This window comes from Passer domesticus, chromosome 29, assembly GCF_036417665.1.
Source record: "Passer domesticus isolate bPasDom1 chromosome 29, bPasDom1.hap1, whole genome shotgun sequence".
NCBI lineage: Eukaryota > Metazoa > Chordata > Aves > Passeriformes > Passeridae > Passer > Passer domesticus.
In genome coordinates this window covers 3398454-3419015 of record NC_087502.1, presented here as the reverse complement: position 1 = coordinate 3419015, position 20562 = coordinate 3398454, and positions in this window count along the sequence as shown.

Below are 20562 nucleotides of genomic sequence, written 5' to 3'. Positions count from 1 at the left end.
TGTATGCAGACCCACAGTCCACACAGCTATGACCTGATAAGCGAATTGACATAAAGAACCTCCACCAGATTCCAATTACCAAATTCCTGGAGGTAAACAACCTTCCCAACACATTCCACATGTGCAAAACACCAGGAGCAGTAAGCAGAGATCAAAATTGTCTTCCCTCTGTGCTTCTCCCAGAAAAAACCTGAGAGAGAGAATTATGTCTCTCTCTGTTCAGAGGGCGCGTGAACGCCACACATGGCTGTGGTTCCTGTGCCACCACTGTGGAACCTTTTCCATGGTTACTCCACTGCTGTTCAAAAGCTTCTCCAGTGCTGCTCTGAGCATGGTCCAGCACAGTTCCCCTGCTCGTCCACCACAGCTCCAGCACTGCTCCACCACAGTTCCACCACTGCTCCAGCACTGCTTCCACACTGCTCATCTCCCACTGTTCCAGAGCTCCATCTCTGCTCATCCCCTGCTCCCCTGTTGTTCCACGGCTGCTGCTTCTGTTCCAGTGCTTCTCCCACAGCTGCAGTGTCACAGAAAGGGGAACGTTTGGGCAGGTGTCACAGAGACCAGGACAACGGGAATGCCACAGCTGTGGTGTCACAGAGAGGGGGACAATGGGGCTGCCAAGGCTGTGGTGTCACAAACAAGGGGAACATTTGGGGCTGCTACCCCTGCAGTGTCATAGAGAGGGGAGTGTTGGGCTGCCACTGCAATGCTGTCATAGACAGAACACTGGGAGGGGCCACCTTGTGGGGGGATAGAATATAAGAAAATAATAAAAATAGTTCAGAAAGTAATCTCACCCCTAAGGAGTTGCAGCTGGGCCAATTACCAAAGATTAGGACCAGGCCTGACTTTAACAGGCCACAGCTGTGACCAATGAGAAGCAGAGTACTATAAAAGAGTGGGTTGGCTGGTTGTAGAGGAAGCTAGAGTCATTGGCTACTTGGTGTGGGAATGGAGTCTACTGGCTGCTTCAAAAGAAGAAAGTGTGCTCTGAGGAGCTGCCCATGAGAAAGCACCAAGAAGGTATGATACTTTTGCGATAAAAAGACAACAGTATGGAACTCCTGCACTAAGATGACACCACCACCTCGGTGGTGTTACAGAGGGGGTAACACTGGTGTTGCAATCACTTTGGTGTCATAGAGAGGGTTACGTTGGTATTGCCACTGCTGTGATGTCACTGACAGGGGAACACTGGGGCTGCAGATGTTGAGGTGTCACAGAGAGGGGAATGTTGGAACTGCCACTGTGGTGCTGTCATAGAGAGTAGAACTTTGGATGGCCACCCCTGCAGTGTCACAGAGAGGGGAACTTTGGGGCTGCCACCACTGGGGTTTCACAGAGAAGGGAACACTGGGCTTACAACTGCTTCAGTGTCATAGACAAGGTGACGTTGGTATTGCCACTGCTGTCATGTCACAAAGCGGGGAACACTGAGCTTGCCAACACTGTAGTGTCACTGACAGGGGAACACTGGGGCTGACACTGCTGTGGTGTCACAGAGAGGCGAACGCTGGAGCTGCTACTTCTGTGTTTCCATAGACAGGGGAATGTTTGGTCTGCAACCGATGTGGGGTCAGAGAGATTGGAACCTTGGGGCTGCCACCACTGTTTTCTCATAGAGAGGGGAATCTTTGGTTTGCCACTGTGTTGGTGTCAGACAGAGGGGAACGCTGGGGGTGCCACCTCTGGTGTCAGAGAGAGGAGGGGACTAGGGGTGTCACAGCTCTGTTGTCAGAGAGAGGGGAACACTGGTGCTGTAACTGCTGTGGTGTCACAGAGAGGGGAAGGTCAGGATTGCTACCACTGTGGTGTCACAGAGAGGGGAATGCTGGCACTGCTACCGCTCTGGTGTGACAGAGAAGGGAACGCTGGGGCAGCCATTGATGTGGGGTCATAAAGAGTGGAATTTTGGAGCTGCCACCCTTGTGGTGTCCCAGAGAGGCGAATGTTGGAATTGCCACTGCTGTGGTGTCACAGAGAGGGGAACACTGCCAAACCTCCCCTGGTGCTGTGCCCACTCCAGTGCTGCTCTTCTGTGACACTGCAGGGTCTCCTGGGGACACTGTGAAACTGCAGGGATTCATGGAGACATGGTGACACTGCGGTGTTTCCTGAGGTCACTGTGACACCTCAGGGACTCATGGAGATACTGTGACACTGCAGGGTCTCCTGGGGACACTGTGAAACTGCAGAGATTCATGGAGACACCACAGGGCCTCCTGGGTCATGGAGACACTGCTGAGACTGATGGGATCACAGGGGCCCTGTGACACTCCAGGCCCTTGTAGAATCCAGAGGCCCCTTTGGGGCCGTGGGTCCTCATGGAGTCAAGAGGAGACTGCCAACCTGTGGGGCTTCATGAAACCTTCCACTGTGATCCCTCAGGGCATCATGGTTCCCAGGAGACATTGTGACACTGCAGACCTAAATGGAATAAACGGGACACTGTGACACTGCAGGACTGAATGGAACCAAGGGGACATTGTGACACTGTGGAGTTCATGGAACTGAGGGGATGCTGTGACACTCTGGTGCCTAAAGATGCCATGGGGCCCTTGTAAACCTGTGGCTTGTGGAAACAAGGGGACACTGTGACACTATGGGGTCTCAGGGAATTCAGGGGCCCTCGTGACACAGCCAGGCCAGTTGGAATCATCAAGGATCCATTGGGATACCTCAGGGCCTTGTGGAGACCAGGGGTCCTTGTGACACTGTGGGACCTGATGAGACCAAAGGGGCCCTGGGATTCTGTGGGGCCTCATGGAGCCAAAGGGGCCCTGGTGACACGGTGGCTGCTCGGAGATGTCTGTGGCTAGCCCTGTCTCCTGGCCCATGCCAAGAGTGGCCACTCCCTATCTGCCCTTTGGGCCCGTTTGGCTGCTGGTACAAGCAGGGCTGCTTGTCTCCCAGAAGCAGCAGGCTGCTCTGTGCAGCTACTGATGTCCCGAGCCGAGAAATCCAGAGCGAAGGAAAGAGAGGGATCGCTTGTGTAGGTTCCCAAGAGGCTTTAATATCTGACAGGGTCCAGGGACAACTGACAGCAAATCCAGGGTTACAACAGCTGCAGTACGGGGGAGTGAACATGGGGTGGATACAAACCAGGACCAATGCAGGAAACCTGGGCAGGAGCACAGGGCGGCGTCCACATTATGACAACCACTAGGAACAACAGGGCAGGAGAGTAGACTGAGCATACCAATAGGTATTTGAGGGATAAAAGATGGACACAGAAGATTCTAGAGCTCAAGGTGTGGTTTCTGTAATGGACAAGGGAGGAGGGCAGGGTTTCCCTGAGTGGCAGGGAAGGGTCTGGAATAAGGGGTAGGTCTTGAGGTAGATGGACAGGGGGATGGGAAGGTACATCTCCAGAACAAACCAGTATGCATGGGGAACAACCAGAACAAACTACTTTCACTTATAACACAACTGTTTCATAACAAAGGAACTTACTACTACACCCTGGGATTCTGTGGGGCCTCCTGGAACCAAGGGAACTCAGAGACACTGCAGGGCCTCCTGGTTCTCAGTCTCATCTGACACTTGTGTCCATCTACAGAGACACAAAACTGGGCAGCCTGAGCCTGTTGATCCAGAATATTCCCATCTCCATGGGAGGACATTCCTGCCATCTGTGCTGCTGTGTGTTCCCTCTGCTCCCCGGGGGGTATTGAATCCTACAAGAGACACCGACCACTCCTGTAGCTGACACCACAGGGCCTCCCGTGGGATGGGAGCAGAGACATCTTTTCCTCCATCATGTTGCTCAGAGCCCATCCAACCAGGAATATTTCCAAGGATGTGGCATGCACCAGGTGTCTGTGAAACGTGTGCCAGTGTTTCACCGACGAGAGCATCAAAGATTTCTTCCTTATCTCCAGTCTGAACTTATCCTCTTCTGCTTTAAAACCATTTCCTCTTCTCCAGCTGAGACAGATCCTACTAAAACATTTCTCCCCACGTTTCCTGTGAGATTCCTTGAAGTCCTGCAAGGTCACTGTGGGGTCTTCCCATGGCCTTTTCTGATCTAGGCTGAACTGCCCCAACTCCCACAGCCTGTCTCTGTCACAGAGGTGCTCCAAGCATTTGGAGCATCTCAGCCTCCTCTGGAACTGCTCCACGAAGTCTGAGCCTTTCCTGTGCTGAGGACCCCACTGTAAAAGGTTGATGCAAAAGCAGCAGTCATGTCTCTTCACAGAGAAAAGCAACGCACAACTTCCCAAGAATATTTCTGAGATTCACATTCTCTGAACCCCAGAAAAAGGAAAAACAATTCTTATCTCATTTGCTGTGCCTGTGTTTGTGCAGAAGTTGAATGCAATATGCAGACTGTCTACCCAAAGTGATGGTGCTTTGTTTCCCTGGCCTAATAGGGCCAGGCATGTGTGTGTGTGTCGGGACTGTCGGCAGTTGAGAGCAGAGCTGAGTGCTTGGCAGATTCAGTTTAGATGTAATGTAATATAGTATAATATTGTATATAATATTATAGTATAATATAGTAATTAATTATGCTTCTGATAGCCAAGGAGTCCTCTTCATCATTTCTCCTGCCATGGGGATCACAGTGGATACAATGGAGGGGAAATAACCTCATTGCTGAAATGCTGCTGAGAGCTGGAGGGACAGTTTCTGCACAGCTCATCCACAGCCCCGAGGGTGGCAGGGACATTCCCATGGTGTCCCTGAAGCTGCAGGGCCAATCTGCCCACACTGGGAGCTTCTGGCCATGTCCAGCTCCCTCTGCCCGGGCTGTTAGCACGTGGTCAGTGGCTGTCCACTGCCACCCCCCTGACTGGTGCTGATCTCCAAGGAGGTCTGCATCTCTCCTTGGCCATTATTCTGCAATTAGAACCCTGTGGACACTTCCTCAATCCCATCCCAAGACCATGTCAGCACAGCAGTGATGTCACAGCACTTGTGCCTCTGGTCAAGGATCCCCCATGGGGACACTCTGGGCTCTGAGTCCTGGGGCACTCCACAAGAAAATCTGCCTGGACTCTGCAGCTCCTTGGGCAAGTTCCAGAGCAAACAGTTAAGGCAGTGGCCTGAAATGTTTTCATAGCTGGGCCACAACACATCAGGGATGGATCCACATTGTCCCTGGGGAAAGAGAGGTGCACAACCCTTCACTAATGGCCTGGAATGTCAAACAGGAGTCACTGCCAAGGACAGCTCTCGGGAATCACTTCACCATGGCTTTTCCTTCCTGGAAGCCCAAGATATCTGAATGTCTTCCTGGTGCCTCAGGGCCTGGGTAAACAGGGCTTGTCAGAGATGCTGATAAGGGACCAACACCCCTTCTCCTCACAGGGCACCTCTGTTACCCCAAGTAGCTGTGAGTGGCTGCCTGGGGATAGGTGCCCCCTTCCCCATGTCCCCTGGGATGGGCACATCCTGCTCAGGGCCAGTGCTGGCCTGGGCCCAGAGCCAGGCCATTGCAGAGACCCTGTGTGGGGCCAAGGGCCCTGGGGAGCTGCAGCCCATGGCAGCCAGGGCCAGGGCTGGAGTTTGAGCCTCGCTGGGGATGGGGTCCCTGGCACCCTGCATGTGGCAGCTGTGCAGAGCGGGACACGGGTGCTCTGGGTGGGCACGATGGCTGTGGGTGGGACAGGCTGAGGGGCAGGGCAGGGGACATTGCCCTCTGCACTCTGCTCTGGGGCTGGAGATGGGACTGGTTTGGGGCCAGCAGGGAAAGGGAAATGGAGTGGTCTGGCTGAGGGAACAAGCACACCTGAGGCATTGCCCAAGGCTCAGCCTTGTCTGCAAGGTGATCAACAGGTGATCAACACTGCCCAGTGCTCCCAGTGTCTCCAGGGACTGCAGATCCCAATCACCTGCCTGCCCTTGACTCAAAGTCCTGCCACATTCCTGCTTTCCCTGAGTCTGGGGTCCTGATGCCCCTGGAAGAGGGGTCAGTGCCCACCACTGTTTCCTCCAAGTACCAGAGCAGGAACAGGGACAATTCTGCTGGAACCCAACAGATTTTGGGATGGGCTCAGCGCTGGGGTGTCTCACAGGGAAAGCTCTGGGAGGGAAGGGGCAGCAGGAGATGGGGGTACGTGACTCTGGGGGCTGCTGGAGGATGGATTGTGTTGGAGTGGGGGTTGTCCCCACCAGGGATCCATCTGCTCTCAGCTCCCCCATGCACAGACCACCCTGCACCAGGCAGTCCCAGAAAGCCCAAGATGTCTGAATGTCCTCCTGGTGCCTCAGGGCCTGGGTAAACAGGGCTTGTCAGAGATGCTGATAAGGGACCAACACCCCTGCTCCTCACAGGGCACCTCTGTTACCCCAATTAGCTGCGAGTGGCTGCCTGGGGACAGGTGCTCCCTTCCCCATGTCCCTGGGATGGGCACATCCTGCTCAGGGCCAGTGCTGGCCTGGGCCCAGAGCCAGGGCCATGCCCCAGGTGCTCTGGGAGGGCTCAGTGGCTGCAGGTGTGACAAGATGAGGGTCAGGGCAGGGCATATTCCCCTCTGGACAGTGCTCTGGGCATGGAGACTGGATGGGATTGGCATCTGCAGGGAATGGGATATCAGGTTGTGTGGATGTGGGAATTGTCACGCCTGAGCCATTCCCCAACCCTGAGCCTTGTGTGCAGGTGATCAGCATTGCCCAGTGCTCCCAGTGTCTGCAGTGACTGGCGATGCCAATCACCCACCTGATCACATGTCCCTTGTTCCCCTTGTTGTCCCACATGTTGGGTTTGGGGCTGGGCTCAGCTCTGGGCTGTCCCACAGGGAAAGCTCTGGGAGGAGAGGGGCAGCAGGAGATGGGGGATCTGCACTGGGGGTGTTGGAGGATGGATTGTGTTGGACTGGGGGTTGTCCCCACAGGGTCCCCAGATGCCTTTGGCTCCCTGCCTGCCCCCCTTGGTCCCCCAGGTGCCTGGGCCCTTCCAGGGGCAGCTGCCCTGTGCAGGAAGCTGGAGGGATGCCGGGCAAGGGGGCTGGATCTGTGCCACAGGTGGAGTGGACTCTGTGCCAGGGCTGGGCTTGTGGCCAGGGCTGGGGGCTGTGCCAAGCCGGGCTTTGGCCTGGGGGCTGGCAGGGAGGGTGCAGGGAGGAGTCCCAGCAGGGATAAAGGTGCTCCTCACCTGCTGCAGCCTCAGGCATTGCTGCCCAGAGCCAGAGGAAGATGAAGGTGGCTGTGCTCAGCGTGGCCCTGCTCTTCTGCATCCTGCTGTGCCCCCCGGCACAGGCCAAGGTGAGGCACCAGCCAAACGCTGTCCCCACATCCTGCCCTTTCTGCCCTCCCTTCCCACTCTTTTGGACCTTCCTCTGTGCCCCTGACCATTCCTGAGGCCTTTCCTTCCGTGTTTCCCCTCAGTCCTTTGCATTTCTTCCTGTCCATTGCAGGAGGGTCCCCCTGTACAATTCCCTGACTCACTCCCCACTCCCACACCATCTCTGAGTCCTGTTGCTTTTGTCCCTACCCGTCCTCATTCTTCTGTCCCCATCAAGCCCCTCTCTTGCATTCCCATGTCCCTACACCTCAATCCCTTTCTCCTCCCCTGTACCTCACACCCTGCTCCTTCCACGCCCCCAGCCCTGTCTCATGGGCCCTCAGTTGACCCCAGATCAGTGTCTTTGGGTCTCTCCCACCTCCAGCAGATTTCCTTGGAGGCCCTGAATTCCCATCCCTCTGCCTGGGCCCTGCTCCCTGCACCCGTGTCCCCCCACAGCCCCACAAGGTCCAGTCCAGACCAAGCCTTTGTTCTCCTTTCCAGGCACTCCTGGAAGGAACCCAAGATGATCTCCGGGAGGTGAGTGGGCTGCTGGCATTGGAGGGCATCCCCTCAGGGAATTGGGTGGCAGTTCAGTCCCCCCATCCCTCGCTGGCACTGGGGACATCCCTGTGACCAGCCAGGTCTCCTGCTCTCTCTGCAGTTGGCTTTAGACAACGTCGTGGACCTGGAAACGCCTCTGGTGGGTACCACGAGTTCTGCCGGTGTCAGACCCTCCCCTTGCATGGCCACCACAGCCCAGCCCATCCCAGTCTGTCCCAGCACAGCCCAGTGCACCCCTACTGACAGCCCAGACAACGCCCTGCCCCACGGCTCCTCGCCAGGGAAGCCTTTGCCCAGGGCCCCTGATGCATTCCCGTCCCTGTCACCCCAGGACCCCCTGGATGAGCCAGGACGCAGCCCCTGCCCCAGCTGTGCCTCTTGGCCAGGAGCCCAGTGCTTCTGGGCAGGAGCACAGCAGCTCCTGCACCCCATTGCTCCTGCAGCCCCTTCCCCAAAGGCCCCCCTGCTCTCCCCTGCCTCCCAGTCCAGCCCAGGGCCCCCAGTGTGTCTCTAACGCTGCCTTTGTCCCCAGCCCCCTCTGCCTGAAAGGATAGAGCATCTTCTGCGTCTGAAGCGCCTGGCTGCCTCTCTGGATGCCTAGGTGAGCCGTGCCTGCAGGGACAGGGGTGGGGACAAAGCCCATCCATGGCCCAGTGTGCTCCAGAGTCACGTTCTGGGGTTTGTCTTTTAGGAATGGAAGCTGTGGGGACACCCGTGTCCCGATCCCCTCTGGTGGCATGAGGAGATGATCATCCCTGGAGGAACCCTCTGATCCCCTGGGAGCCCTGGGCCATTTCCCTTCAATAATCAATAATCAATAAACCCTTTCAGCAAAGTCACACTGTGTGTCCGTGTATCCATATCTATATGTATTTTACAAACAAAAATCCCCCAAATTTTGAAGAGGTTTCCCCCAGAGGTGTTCTCTTGTCCCTGTGCCCATCTGCACATCCCGTCACTCTGTCACTGTCACTTCCACACATCTCTGACCTCGCTGGCACCTCCCAGGTTGGCGCTGAGCTCCTCCCTCCTGCTCCCCAGCCCCAGCAATGACCATGGCAGGGAGCTCAGAGCAGGAGCAGCCAGGCCAGGGATGGAGAAGGAGCTTCTGGCAGAGGCAGGAAGAATCCCCCATTCCAGGGGCTGTGTGGGGTGCACGGGGGGCAGCTGTGTCCCCTGCCAGCCCCAGGGCTGCAAAGCAGGGAGGAGATGTCTCAGCTGCCTCAGCTGAATCGCTTCCCTCAGCCCTTGGCCTGGGAAGTCTCTGGCTGCAGCACAACCTGCACAGGAGACTTTGCACCTGGAAGAGAAAAGAAAGGAATTGTTTCTGCCCTCTCCCTCATCCCTCCCCTTCCGCTGATTTTCTTGTCATCTGTTAGCAAAACCAACCAAAAAGCATCTGCACTGAGGTGTTTCTGAGGGTCAGTTCCTAAATAGGTCCAAAGGAAGGTTTTCTGCCATGGCAAAAGAGAGAAATGTGGGAGTTGATCTGAGAGTTGAACACATGACAGTTTCTAAACACTGGAAATGCAGAGGCTACAACAACAGAGTTTGCAGTTTGAATGGTCCATTTTCCTCCCTCTTCCCACTGCTCATTTGTCCCATCCCAACTCCAGAGGAGCAGCTTCAGGAAAGCAGACCTGCAGGGAGTCTTGGAGGCCTCATCCCAGAGAGAGAGGAAGGAAGAGTGAAATCGGGAAAAAATTCCAGTTGTTTTCTCAGTCATAACAACCACAAATAGCTCTGTACTCTGTGTGCAATATCCAGGTGATGAGGCCCAGTGCTCCTTTTTAACGTCAAATCCCAGCACTTTGGGAATAGTTTCAGGACTAGAACATACCACAGGCCAATAATTGACCCAGTTTCGTTCCTAAATCAGAAATCATGAAACTTGTCCCAAGCTGTGCTTCCCTGCAGTAAAGAAGGCAGTTTGATTGCTTTTGTCCTGAGTATCTCCTGAGTTCATGACTTCAAATGGACTGGAACGGTCCTGGCACCCCAAAAGCAGCCACAATGAGCAGGATCAAACTCCCAGCTCACCATTCAATGTTCTCCATCCCTGCCTTCCAGGGCCCTGCAGCAATTCCTGCTTCTGTCCCCACTCTGGATCAGCCTGCTGGGATCGCTCTGGTGTGCAGAGCCAGCCCCTGCAGGACAAAGCGCTCGGAGCCGCTCTGTGTCCCGCAGCGTCGGCATCTCCTGTGCCGCTCCATGGCCGTGGGGCCTGTGCCACCATGTGCCTCCAATGTGACACTAATGCACTGGCAATGTGCCACCAATACGCCACCACTGTTCATGGCCGTGGGTTTTGTGCCACCACTGTTCAAGGTTGTAATTCCTATCCCACCACTGTTCATGGTTATAGTAAAAATCAGGCAACCCCTGAGGCAGGAAATTATTGGCATCTGACTCCAAGGCTTTGGAATACTGAACAAACTTGCTTTATTAAAACTGTATTATATTACATTATACTCTACTATAACTACACTACATAGAACACTCAAGAATACTTACTACTAACTTAAAACTTGGGACTGTATGCAGACCCACAGTCCACACAGCTATGACCTGATAAGCGAATTGACATAAAGAACCTCCACCAGATTCCAATTACCAAATTCCTGGAGGTAAACAACCTTCCCAACACATTCCACATGTGCAAAACACCAGGAGCAGTAAGCAGAGATCAAAATTGTCTTCCCTCTGTGCTTCTCCCAGAAAAAACCTGAGAGAGAGAATTATGTCTCTCTCTGTTCAGAGGGCGCGTGAACGCCACACATGGCTGTGGTTCCTGTGCCACCACTGTGGAACCTTTTCCATGGTTACTCCACTGCTGTTCAAAAGCTTCTCCAGTGCTGCTCTGAGCATGGTCCAGCACAGTTCCCCTGCTCGTCCACCACAGCTCCAGCACTGCTCCACCACAGTTCCACCACTGCTCCAGCACTGCTTCCACACTGCTCATCTCCCACTGTTCCAGAGCTCCATCTCTGCTCATCCCCTGCTCCCCTGTTGTTCCACGGCTGCTGCTTCTGTTCCAGTGCTTCTCCCACAGCTGCAGTGTCACAGAAAGGGGAACGTTTGGGCAGGTGTCACAGAGACCAGGACAACGGGAATGCCACAGCTGTGGTGTCACAGAGAGGGGGACAATGGGGCTGCCAAGGCTGTGGTGTCACAAACAAGGGGAACATTTGGGGCTGCTACCCCTGCAGTGTCATAGAGAGGGGAGTGTTGGGCTGCCACTGCAATGCTGTCATAGACAGAACACTGGGAGGGGCCACCTTGTGGGGGGATAGAATATAAGAAAATAATAAAAATAGTTCAGAAAGTAATCTCACCCCTAAGGAGTTGCAGCTGGGCCAATTACCAAAGATTAGGACCAGGCCTGACTTTAACAGGCCACAGCTGTGACCAATGAGAAGCAGAGTACTATAAAAGAGTGGGTTGGCTGGTTGTAGAGGAAGCTAGAGTCATTGGCTACTTGGTGTGGGAATGGAGTCTACTGGCTGCTTCAAAAGAAGAAAGTGTGCTCTGAGGAGCTGCCCATGAGAAAGCACCAAGAAGGTATGATACTTTTGCGATAAAAAGACAACAGTATGGAACTCCTGCAATAAGATGACACCACCACCTCGGTGGTGTTACAGAGGGGGTAACACTGGTGTTGCAATCACTTTGGTGTCATAGAGAGGGTTACGTTGGTATTGCCACTGCTGTGATGTCACTGACAGGGAAACACTGGGGCTGCAGATGTTGAGGTGTCACAGAGAGGGGAATGTTGGAACTGCCACTGTGGTGCTGTCATAGAGAGTAGAACTTTGGATGGCCACCCCTGCAGTGTCACAGAGAGGGGAACTTTGGGGCTGCCACCACTGGGGTTTCACAGAGAAGGGAACACTGGGCTTACAACTGCTTCAGTGTCATAGACAAGGTGACGTTGGTATTGCCACTGCTGTCATGTCACAAAGCGGGGAACACTGAGCTTGCCAACACTGTAGTGTCACTGACAGGGGAACACTGGGGCTGACACTGCTGTGGTGTCACAGAGAGGCGAACGCTGGAGCTGCTGCTTCTGTGTTTCCATAGACAGGGGAATGTTTGGTCTGCAACCGATGTGGGGTCAGAGAGATTGGAACCTTGGGGCTGCCACCACTGTTTTCTCATAGAGAGGGGAATCTTTGGTTTGCCACTGTGTTGGTGTCAGACAGAGGGGAACGCTGGGGGTGCCACCTCTGGTGTCAGAGAGAGGAGGGGACTAGGGGTGTCACAGCTCTGTTGTCAGAGAGAGGGGAACACTGGTGCTGTAACTGCTGTGGTGTCACAGAGAGGGGAAGGTCAGGATTGCTACCACTGTGGTGTCACAGAGAGGGGAATGCTGGCACTGCTACCGCTCTGGTGTGACAGAGAAGGGAACGCTGGGGCAGCCATTGATGTGGGGTCATAAAGAGTGGAATTTTGGAGCTGCCACCCTTGTGGTGTCCCAGAGAGGCGAATGTTGGAATTGCCACTGCTGTGGTGTCACAGAGAGGGGAACACTGCCAAACCTCCCCTGGTGCTGTGCCCACTCCAGTGCTGCTCTTCTGTGACACTGCAGGGTCTCCTGGGGACACTGTGAAACTGCAGGGATTCATGGAGACATGGTGACACTGCGGTGTTTCCTGAGGTCACTGTGACACCTCAGGGACTCATGGAGATACTGTGACACTGCAGGGTCTCCTGGGGACACTGTGAAACTGCAGAGATTCATGGAGACACCACAGGGCCTCCTGGGTCATGGAGACACTGCTGAGACTGATGGGATCACAGGGGCCCTGTGACACTCCAGGCCCTTGTAGAATCCAGAGGCCCCTTTGGGGCCATGGGTCCTCATGGAATCAACAGGAGACTGCCAACCTGTGGGGCTTCATGGAACCATCCACTGTGATCCCTCAGGGCATCATGGTTCCCAGGAGACATTGTGACACTGCAGACCTAAATGGAATAAACGGGACACTGTGACACTGCAGGACTGAATGGAACCAAGGGGACATTGTGACACTGTGGAGTTCATGGAACTGAGGGGTTGCTGTGACACTCTGGTGCCTAAAGATGCCATGGGGCCCTTGTAAACCTGTGGCTTGTGGAAACAAGGGGACACTGTGACACTATGGGGTCTCAGGGAATTCAGGGGCCCTCGTGACACAGCCAGGCCAGCTGGAATCATCAAGGATCCATTGGGATACCTCAGGGCCTTGTGGAGACCAGGGGTCCTTGTGACACTGTGGGACCTGATGAGACCAAAGGGGCCCTGGGATTCTGTGGGGCCTCATGGAGCCAAAGGGGCCCTGGGATTCTGTGGGGCCTCATGGAGCCAAAGGGGCCCTGGTGACACGGTGGCTGCTCGGAGATGTCTGTGGCTAGCCCTGTCTCCTGGCCCGTGCCAAGAGTGGCCACTCCCTATCTGCCCTTTGGGCCCGTTTGGCTGCTGGTACAAGCAGGGCTGCTTGTCTCCCTGACCTGGTTTAGGACAAATTAGGGGAAAATATCTCCAAAGGAGCCCCTTATAGGAAACAAAACCCTCCGCACCTTCCCCCCTCCCCACCACTGGGTTCGGGAAGAATTTCTTCAGAGGGGAAGTGGAAAAAGCTTGTTTATTAAGGAACAACAAAAAAACACTCCCAGCACAAGAGAAATAGCCCGAGATGGCAACAGATGTTTCACCAGTCCAAGGGGTCGAGCCGTTTCTCTCTTCGCTGCGGAGGGTACGAAGCTTCTCTTGCAGACCCCGGACAGAGCCCCTTGCCCGGCGCCGGTCCGATATCTTCGGGGGGGAAAAGCGGGGGGGGGGGGGGGAAAGGGAAGGAAGGGAACAACAGAAACCGGGGAAAGGAGGGGAAAAAAAAAAATGGCGAAAAAAGCAAGCGAGCTAAAAAAAGCAAGAAAAAAAAGAAAGAGAGGCAAAGCTAGAAGAGCAAGCAAGCAGCCAGCCGGCCAAGCAAGCATGCAAAAAGCCGAGCCCCCAGGCAGGGGCGGGGGGAAGGACAGAACGATAGACACAACAAACGGAGCAGGGAACAGAAACCACGATTTGGGATAATAAGCATGAAAATGTCCTGTCCCCACGACACTCCCAGAAGCAGCAGGCTGCTCTGTGCAGCTACTGATGTCCCGAGCTGAGAAATCCAGAGCGAAGGAAAGTGAGGGATCGCTTGTGTAGGTTCCCAAGAGGCTTTAATATCTGACAGGGTCCAGGGACAACTGACAGCAAATCCAGGGTTACAACAGCTGCAGTACAGGGGAGTGAACATGGGGTGGATACAAACCAGGACCAATGCAGGAAACCTGGGCAGGAGCACAGGGCAGCATCCACATTATGACAACCAATGGGGAACAACAGGGCAGGAGAGTAGACTGAGCATACCAATCGGTATTCGAGGGATACAAGATGGACACAGAAGATTCTAGAGCTCAAGGTGTGGTTTCTGTAATGGACAAGGGAGGAGGGCAGGGTTTCCCTGAGTGGCAGGGAAGGGTCTGGAATAAGGGGTAGGTCTTGAGGTAGATGGACAGGGGGATGGGAAGGTACATCTCCAGAACAAACCAGTATGCATGGGGAACAACCAGAACAAACTACTTTCACTAATAACACAACTGTTTCATAACAAAGGAACTTACTACTACACCCCGGGAATCTGTGGAGCCTCCTGGAACCAAGGGGACTCAGAGACACCGCAGGGCCTCCTGGTTCTCAGTCTCTTCTGACACTTGTGTCCATCTACAGAGACACAAAACTGGGCAGCCTGAGCCTGTTGATCCAGAATATTCCCATCTCCATGGGAGGATGTTCCTGCCATCTGTGCTGCTGTGTGTTCTCTCCGCTCCCCGAGGGGAATTGAATCCTACAAGAGACACCGACCACTCCTGTAGCTGACAGCACAGGGCCTCCCGTGGGATGGGAGCAGAGACATCTTTTCCTCCATCATGTTGCTCAGAGCCCATCCAACCAGGAATATTTCCAAGGATGAGGCATGCACCAGGTGTCTGGGAAACCTGTGCCAGTGTTTCACCGACGAGAGCGTCTAAGATTTCTTCCTTATCTCCAGTCTGAACTTATCCTCTTTTGCTTTAAAACCATTTCCTCTTCTCCAGCTGAGACAGACCCTACTAAAGCATTTCTCCCCATGTCTCCTGTGAGGTTCCTTGAAGTCCTGCAAGGTCACTGTGGGGTCTTCCCATGGCCTTTTCTGATCTAGGCTGAACTGTCCCAACTCCCACAGCCTGTCTCTGTCACAGAGGTGCTGCAAGCATTTGGAGCATCTCAGCCTCCTCTGGAACTGCTCCACAAAGTCTGAGCCTTTCCTGTGCTGAGGATCCCACTGTAAAAGGTTGATGCAAAAGCAGCAGACATGTCTCTTCACAGAGAAAAGCAAGGCACGACTTCCCAAGAATATTTCTGAGATTCACATTCTCTGAACCCCAGAAAAAGGAAAAACAATTCTTATCTCATTTGCTGTGCCTGTGTTTGTGCAGAAGTTGAATGCAAAATGCAGACTGTCTACCCAAAGTGATGGTGTTTTGTTTCCCTGGCCTATCAGGGCCAAGTATGTGTGTGTGTGTCGGGACTGCCGGCAGTTGAGAGCAGAGCTGAGTGCTTGGCAGATTCAGTTTAGATGTAATGTAATATAGTATAATATTGTATATAATATTATAGTATAATATACTAATTAATTATGCTTCTGATATCCATGGAGTCCTCTTCATCATTTCTCCTGCCGTGGGGATCACAGTGGATACAATGGAGGGGAAATAACCTCATTGCTGAAATGCTGCTGAGAACTGGAGGGACAGTTTCTGCACAGCTCATCCACAGCCCCGAGGGGGGCAGGGACATTCCCATGGTGTCCCTGAAGCTGCAGGGCCAATCTGCCCACACTGGCAGCCTCTGGCCATGTCCAGCTCCCTCTGCCTGGGCTGTTAGCACGTGGTCAGTGGCTGTCCACTGCCACCCCCCTGACTGGCGCTGATCTCCAAGGAGGTCTGCATCTCTCCTTGGCCATTATTCTGCAATTAGAACCCTGTGGACACTTCCTCAATCCCATCCCAAGACCATGTCAGCACAGCAGTGATGTCACAGCACTTGTGCCTCTGGTCAAGGATCCCCCATGGGGACACTCTGGTCTCTGAGTCCTGGGGCACTCCACAAGAAAATCTGCCTGGACTCTGCAGCTCCTTGGGCAAGTTCCAGAGCAAACAGTTAAGGCAGTGGCCTGAAATGTGTTCATAGCTGGGCCACAACACATCAGGGATGGATCCACATTGTCCCTGGGGAAAGAGAGGTGCACAACCCTTCACTAATGGCCTGGAATGTCAAACAGGAGTCACTGCCAAGGACAGCTCTCGGGAATCACTTCACCATGGCTTTTCCTTCCTGGAAGCCCAAGATATCTGAATGTCTTCCTGGTGCCTCAGGGCCTGGGTAAACAGGGCTTGTCAGAGATGCCGATAAGGGACCAACACCCCTGCTCCTCACAGGGCACCTCTGTTACCCCAATTAGCTGCGAGTGGCTGCCTGGGGACAGGTGCCCCCTTCCCCATGTCCCTGGGATGGGCACATCCTGCTCAGGGCCAGCACTGGACTTAGTTCAGGGCCAGGCCATTGCAGAGACCCTGTGTGGGGCCAAGGGCCCTGGGGAGCTGCAGCCCATGGCAGCCAGGGCCAGGGCTGGAGTTTGAGCCTCGCTGGGGATGGGGTCCCTGGCACCCTGCATGTGGCAGCTGTGCAGAGCGGGACACGGGTGCTCTGGGTGGGCACGGTGGCCGTGGGTGGGACAGGCTGAGGGGCAGGGCAGGGCACATTGGCCTCTGCACTCTGCTCTGGGGCTGGAGATGGGACTGGTTTGGGGCCAGCAGGGAAAGGGAAATGGAGTGGTCTGGCTGAGAGAACAAGCACACCTGAAGCATTGCCCAAGGCTCAGCCTTGTCTGCAAGGTGATCAACAGGTGATCAACACTGCCCAGTGCTCCCAGTGTCTCCAGGGGCTGCAGATCCCAATCACCTGCCTGCCCTTGACTCAAAGTCCTGCCACATTCCTGCTTTCCCTGAGTCTGGGGTCCTGATGCCCCTGGAAGAGGGGTCAGTGCTCACCACTGTTTCCTCAAAGTGCCAGAGCAGGAAGAGGGACAATTCTGCTGGGGCCCAACAGATTTTGGGATGGGCTCAGCGCTGGGGTGTCTCACAGGGAAAGCTCTGGTAGTGAAGGGGCAGCAGGAGATGGGGGTACATGGCTCTGGGGGCTGTTGGAGGATGGATTGTGTTGGAGTGGGGGTTGTCCCCACCAGGGATCCATCTGCTCTCAGCTCCCCCATGCACAGACCCCCCTGCACCAGGCAGTCCCAGAAAGCCCAAGATGTCTGAATGACTTCCTGCTGCCTCAGGGCCTGGGTAAACAGGGCTTGTCAGAGATGCTGATAAGGGACCAACACCCCTGCTCCTCACAGGGCACCTCTGTTACCCCAATGAGGTCCGAGTGGCTGCCTGGGGACAGGTGCCCCCTTCCCCATGTCCCCTGGGATGGGCACATCCTGCTCAGGGCCAGCACTGGCCTTAGTTCAGGGCCAGGCCATTGCAGAGACCCTGTGTGGGGCCAAGGGCCCTGGGGAGCTGCAGCCCATGGCAGCCAGGGCCAGGGCTGGAGTTTGAGCCTCACTGGGGATGGGGTCCCTGGCACCCTGCATGTGGCAGCTGTGCAGAGCGGGACACGGGTGCTCTGGGTGGGCACGGTGGCCGTGGGTGGGACAGGCTGAGGGGCAGGGCAGGGCACCTTGGCCTCTGCACTCTGCTCTGGGGCTGGAGATGGGACTGGTTTGGGGCCAGCAGGGAAAGGGAAATGGAGTGGTCTGGCTGAGAGAACAAGCACACCTGAAGCATTGCCCAAGGCTCAGCCTTGTCTGCAAGGTGATCAACAGGTGATCAACACTGCCCAGTGCTCCCAGTGTCTCCAGGGGCTGCAGATCCCAATCACCTGCCTGCCCTTGACTCAAAGTCCTGCCACATTCCTGCTTTCCCTGAGTCTGGGGTCCTGATGCCCCTGGAAGAGGGGTCAGTGCTCACCACTGTTTCCTCAAAGTGCCAGAGCAGGAAGAGGGACAATTCTGCTGGGGCCCAACAGATTTTGGGATGGGCTCAGCGCTGGGGTGTCTCACAGGGAAAGCTCTGGTAGTGAAGGGGCAGCAGGAGATGGGAGTACATGGCTCTGGGGGCTGTTGGAGGATGGATTGTGTTGGAGTGGGGGTTGTCCCCACCAGGGATCCATCTGCTCTCAGCTCCCCCATGCACAGACCCCCCTGCACCAGGCAGTCCCAGAAAGCCCAAGATGTCTGAATGACTTCCTGCTGCCTCAGGGCCTGGGTAAACAGGGCTTGTCAGAGATGCTGATAAGGGACCAACACCCCTGCTCCTCACAGGGCACCTCTGTTACCCCAATGAGGTCCGAGTGGCTGCCTGGGGACAGGTGCCCCCTTCCCCATGTCCCTGGGATGGGCACATCCTGCTCAGGGCCAGTGCTGGCCTGGGCCCAGAGCCAGGGCCATGCCCCCGGTGCTCTGGGAGGGCTCAGTGGCTGCAGGTGTGACAGGATGAGGGGCAGGGCAGGGCATATTCCCCTCTGGGCATGAAGACTGGATGGGATTGGCATCTGCAGGGAATGGGATATCAGGTTGTGTGCATGTGGGAATTGCCACGCCTGAGCCGTTCCCCAACCCTGAGCCTTGTGTGCAGGTGATCAGCACTGCCCAGTGCTCCCAGTGTCTGCAGTGACTGGCGATGCCAATCACCCACCTGATCACACGTCCCTTGTTCCCCTTGTTCTCCCACATGTTGGGTTTGGGGCTGGGCTCAGCTCTGGGCTGTCCCACAGGGAAAGCTCTGGGAGGAGAGGGGCAGCAGGAGATGGGGGATCTGGCACTGGGGGTGTTGGAGGATGGATTGTGTTGGACTGGGGGTTGTCCCCACAGGGTCCCCAGATGCCTTTGGCTCCCTGCCTGCCCCCCTTGGCCCCCCAGGTGCCTGGACCCTTCCAGGGGCAGCTGCCCCATGCAGGAAGCTGGAGGGATGCCGGGCAAGGGGGCTGGATCCGTGCCACAGGTGGGGTGGACTCTGTGCCAGGGCTGGGCTTGTGGCCAGGGCTGGAGGCTGTGCCAAGCCGGGCTTTGGCCTGGGGGCTAGCAGGGAGGGTGCAGGGAGGAGTCCCAGCAGGGATAAAGGTGCTCCTCACCTGCTGCAGCCTCAGGCAGCGCTGCCCAGAGCCAGAGGAAGATGAAGGTGGCTGTGCTCAGCGTGGCCCTGCTCTTCTGCATCCTGCTGTGCCCCCCGGCACAGGCCAAGGTGAGGCACCAGCCAAACGCTGTCCCCACATCCTGCCCTTTCTACCCTCCCAACCCACCCTTTTGGTCCCTCATCTGCATCCCATTCAGGGTCCCCAAACTCCCTCCCACTGACCATTCCCAAGGCCTTTCCTTCCACGTCTCCCCTCCATTCTTTGCCTTTCTTCCTGGCCATGGCAGAAGGGTCTCCCTGTACAATTCCCTGACTCAACCTCCACTCCCACACCATCTCTCATTCCTGTTGGTTTTGTCCCCAACCATCCTCATTATTCTGTCCCCACTTAGCCCGTCCCTTGCACTCCCATGTCCCTACACTGCAATTCCTTTCTCCTCCCCTGTACCTCACACTCTGCTCCTTCCACGCCCCCAGCCCTGGCTCATGGGCCCTCAGTTGACCCCAGATCACTGTCTTTGGGTCTCCCCCACCTCCAGCAGATCTCCTTGGAGGCCCTGAATTCTCATCCCTCTGCCTGGGCCCTGCTCCCTGCACCCGTGTCCCCCCAGAGCCCCACAAGGGCCAGTCCAGACCAAGCCTTTGTTCTCCTTTCCAGGCACTCCTGGAAGGAACCCAAGATGATCTCCGGGAGGTGAGTGGGCTGCTGGCATTGGAGGGCATCCCCTCAGGGAATTGGGTGGCAGTTCAGTCCCCCCATCCCTCGCTGGCACTGGGGACATCCCTGTGACCAGCCAGGTCTCCTGCTCTCTCTGCAGTTGGATTTAGACAATGTCGTGGACCTGGAGACGCCTCTGGTGGGTACCACGAGTTCTGCCGGTGTCAGACCCTCCCCTTGCATGGCCACTACAGCCCAGCCCATCCCAGTCTGTCCCAGCACAGCCCAGTGCACCCCTACTGACAGCACAGACAATGCCCTGCCCCACGGCTCCTCGCCAGGGAAGCCTTTGCCCAGGGCCCCTGCTGCATTCCCCTCCCTGTCACCCCAGGACCCCCTGGATGAGCCAGGACGCAGCCCCTGCCCCAGCTGTGTCTCTTGGCCAGGAGCCCAGTGCTTCTGGGCAGGAGCACAGCAGCTCCTGCAGCCCATTGCTCCTGCAGCCCCTTCCCCAAGGCCCCCCCTGCTCTCCCCTGCCTCCCAGTCCAGCCCAGTGCCCCCAGTGGGTCTCTCATGCTGCCTTTGTCCCCAGCCCCCTCTGTATGAAAACGTGCGGGATCTTCTGCGTGTGAAGCGCCTGGCTGCCTCTCTGGATGCCTAGGTGAGCCGTGCCTGCAGGGACAGGGGTGGGGACAAAGCCCATCCATGGCCCAGTGTGCTCCAGAGTCACGTTCTGGGGTTTGTCTTTTAGGATTGGAAGCTGTGGGGACACCCGTGTCCCGATCCCCTCTGGTGGCATGAAGAGATGATCATCCCTGGAGGAACCCTCTGATCCCCTGGGAGCCCTGGGCCATTTCCCTTCAAT